We start from the raw sequence: 4365 nt of genomic DNA on the forward strand, positions 1-4365 counted from the left end.
ATTACGATAATGTGAAACTAAAATACACGGAAAGTAAATTACTGACAATAAAACATGCTGTAAATATTTTAAAATGTGCTATTTGAATGAAGACTACATGATATTCGGTGTAGATTAAAGTTGTTTAATGTGGATGGTTTCTTTAAGTGCTAATTCCAGATCAGTGTTATCCATACAAACGATACTTATATTTTAATGTTCGTGTCCTGTTTCTTCACAGTTTTGCTTTATAAATGAAACCCATGACACGGGTCGTACGTCTAGGCGCAGCCGTTGCGAAAAGTGCACGAAAGGTTGGCGGCGGGACCTTCGATTCGTCGTCCCTAGAGGATACGGTCGGCATTTCGAACACCTGCTCCCGCCGAGTACACATTGGCCTCGGTACAAGTCGAACAGAGTCTCAGAGCATGTGCCAGCGATTGGGAAATTTAAACACCGCGCGCCCGCCGCCTACCGACGGGGAACCGATTTTCTCGATCTGTTTCGCGCGTGCGTGGTCCAACAGCAGCTTGCTCCAACGGGTCGGACGTCTAGACGCAGCCGTTGCGAAAAGTGCCCGAAGGTTGGCGGCGGGACCTTCGATTCTTCGTCCCTAGAGGATACGGTCGGCATTTCGAACACCTGCTCCCGCCGAGTACACGCATTGGCCTCGGTACAAGTCGAACAGAGTCTCAGAGCATGTGCCAGCGATTGGGAAATTTAAACACCCGCGCCCGCCGCCTACCGACGGGGGAACCGATTTTCTCGGTCTGTTTCGCGCGTGCGTGTTCTAACAACCGCTTGCTCCAACGGGTCGGACGTCTAGACGCAGCCGTTGCGAAAAGTGCCGAAAGGTTGGCGGCGGGTCCTTCGATTCGTCGTCCCTAGAGGATACGGTCGGCATTTCGAACACCTGCTCCCGCCGAGTACACGCATTGGCCTCGGTACAAGTCGAACAGAGTCTCAGAGCATGTGCCAGCGAGCGGGAAATTTAAACACCCGCACCGCCGCCTACCGACGGGGAACCCATTTTCTCGGCCTCTTTCGCGCGTGCGTGGTCGAACAGCAGCTTGCTCCAACGGGTCGGACGTCTAGACGCAGCCGTTGCAAAAGTGCCCGAAAGGTTGGCGGCGGGTCCTTCGATTCGTCGTCCCTAGAGGATGTGGACGGCATTTCGATCACCTGCTCCCGCCGAGTACACGCATTGGCCTCGGTACAAGTCGAACAGAGTCTCAGAGCATGTGCCAGCGATTGGGAAATTTAAACATCCGCGCCCGCCGCCTACCGACGGGGGAACCGATTTTCTCGGTCTGTTTCGCGCGTGCGTGGTCAACAGCAGCTTGCTCCAACGGGTCGGACGTCTAGACGCAGCCGTTGCGAAAAGTGCCGAAAGGTTGGCGGCGGGTCCTTCGATTCGTCGTCCCTAGAGGATACGGTCGGCATTTCGAACACCTGCTCCCGCCGAGTACACGCATTGGCCTCGGTACAAGTCGAACAGAGTCTCAGAGCATGTGACAGCGATTGGGAAATTTAAACACCCGCGCCCGCCGCCTACCGACGGGGGAACCGATTTTCTCGGTCTGTTTCGCGCGTGCGTGGTCCAACAGCAGCTTGCTCCAACGGGTCGGACGTCTAGACGCAGCCGTTGCGAAAAGTGCCCGAAAGGTTGGCGGCGGGTCCTTCGATTCGTTGTCCCTAGAGGATACGGTCGGCATTTCGAACACCTGCTCCCGCCGAGTACACGCATTGGCCTCGGTACAAGTCGAACAGAGTCTCAGAGCATGTGCCAGCGATTGGGAAATTTAAACACCCGCGCCCGCCGCCTACCGACGGGGAACCGATTTTCTCGGTCTGTTTCGCGCGTGCGTGGTCGAACAGCAGCTTGCTCCAACGGGTCGGACGTCTAGACGCAGCCGTTGCAAAAGTGCCCAAAGGTTGGCGGCGGGTCCTTCGATTCGTCGTCCCTAGAGGGATACGGTCGGCATTTCGAACACCTGCTCCCGCCGAGTACGCGCATTGGCCTCGGTACAAGTCGAACAGAGTCTCAGAGCATGTGCCAGCGATTGGGAAATTTAAACACCGCGCCCGCCGCCTACCGACGGGGAACCGATTTTCTCGGTCTGTTTCGCGCGTGCGTGGTCCAACAACAGCTTGCTCCAGCGGGTCGGACGTCTAGACGCAGCCGTTGCGAAAAGTGCCAAGGTTGGCGGCGGGACCTTCGATTCGTCGTCCCTAGAGGATACGGTCGGCATTTCGAACACCTGCTCCCGCCGAGTACACGCATTGGCCTCGGTACAAGTCGAACAGAGTCTCAGAGCATGTGCCAGCGCGATTGGGAAATTTAAACACCCGCGCCCGCCGCCTACCGACGGGGAACCGATTTTCTCGGTCTGTTTCGCGCGTGCGTGGTCTAACAGCCGCTTGCTCAACAGCGGGTCGGACGTCTAGACGCAGCCGTTGCGAAAAGTGCCGAAGGTTGGCGGCGGGACCTTCGATTCGTCGTCCCTAGGATACGGTCGGCATTTCGAACACCTGCTCCCGCCGAGTACACGCATTGGCCTCGGTACAAGTCGAACAGAGTCTCAGAGCATGTGCCAGCGAGCGGGAAATTTAAACACCCGCGCCCGCCGCCTACCGACGGGGAACCCATTTTCTCGGCCTCTATCGCGCGTGCGTGGTCAGAACAGCAGCTTGCTTGCCCAGTCGGATCGGACGTCTAGGCGCAGCCGTTGCAAAAATGCCCCGAAGGTTGGCGGCGGGTCCTTCGATTCGTCGTCCCTAGAGAATGTGGGCGGCATTTCGATCACCTGCTCCCGCCGAGTACACGCATTGGCCTCGGTACAAGTCGAACAGAGTCTCAGAGCATGTGCCAGCGATTGGGAAATTTAAACACCCGCGCCCGCCGCCTACCGACGGGGAATCCATTTTCTCAGGCTGTTTCGCGCGTGCGTGGTCAAACAGCAGCTTTCTCCAGCGGGATCGTACGTCTGGGCTCAGCCGTTGCGAAAAGTGCCCAAAAAAGGTTAGCGGCGGTTCCTTCGATTGGTCGTCCCTAGAGGATATCACCGGTATTTCGATCACCTGCTCGCGCCGAGGTGCCGCGCGGTTTCTTTTGTGCCCTTCGGACAGATACCGTGGAGTTCTACGACGAGATCGACGGTACTTAGGGTAGCCACGCGGAACTATCCCGCATAAGCTCTCGCCTTTACCGCACATGAAGCGCCGTTACTATTGAGTGGTGATGGCATTACGTGTAGTTTCCTTCTATATATATAGGGACTGGTGAGGCTTGACTGTCTTCGACGATTGGACGTAGCGTAAAGCGATTATCGGCGATATCACCGAACAGAGGGTAGCCACGCGAGAACTCTCCCGCATAAGCTCGCCTTTACCGCACATAGAAAAGCCGCACTTTTGAGTAGTGATGGCATTAAATGTAGTTTCCTTCTATATAGGGGACTGGTGAGCTTGACTGGAATCGACGATGGACGTAGCGTAAGCGTTATCGGCATGTCAGCAGGCTGTTGGCGGCAGGACTGTCGATTCGACTACCGGCACCCGCCGCCTACCGAGGTTATCGTCGGCATTTCGATTACCGGCTCCCGCCGAGTTGCACAGTTTCTTTCTGCCCTTCGGACAGATTGGCCGTGGAACACGCTACGACGAGTTCGACGGTACTTCGGGTACCCACGCGGAACTCTCCGCATAAGCTCGCGCCTTTGCCGCACATAGAAAAGCCGTACTTTTGAGTAGTGATGGCATTAAATGTAGTTTCCTTCTATATATAGGGGACTGGTGAGCTTGACTGGAATCGACGATGGACGTAGCGTAAGCGTTATCGGCATGTCAGCAGGCTGTTGGCGGCAGGACTGTCGATTCGACTACCGGCACCCGACGCCTACCGAGGTTATCGTCGGCATTTCGATTACCGGCTCCCGCCGAGTTCCCGCAGTTTCTTTCTGCCCTTCGGACAGATAGGCCGTGGAACACGCTACGACGAGTTCGACGGTACTTCAGGTAGCCACGCGGAACTCTCCCGCATAAGCTCTCGCCTTTACCGCACATAGAAAAGCCGTACTTTTGAGTAGTGATGGCATTAAATGTAGTTTCCTTCTATATATAGGGGGACTGGTGAGCTTGACTGGAATCGACGATGGACGAAGCGTTATCGTTATCGGCATGTCAGCAGGCTGTTGGCGGCAGGACTGTCGATTCGACTACCGGCACCCGCCGCCTACCGAGGTTATCGTCGGCATTTCGATTACCTGCTCCCGCCGAGTTCCCGCAGTTTCTTTCTGCCCTTCGGACAGATAGGCGGTGGAACACGCTACGACGAGTTCGACGGCACTTAGGGTAGCCACGCGGAACTCTCCCGCATAAGCTCTC

This window comes from Tachypleus tridentatus, unplaced genomic scaffold (genome assembly GCF_004210375.1).
Source record: "Tachypleus tridentatus isolate NWPU-2018 unplaced genomic scaffold, ASM421037v1 Hic_cluster_2, whole genome shotgun sequence".
NCBI lineage: Eukaryota > Metazoa > Arthropoda > Merostomata > Xiphosura > Limulidae > Tachypleus > Tachypleus tridentatus.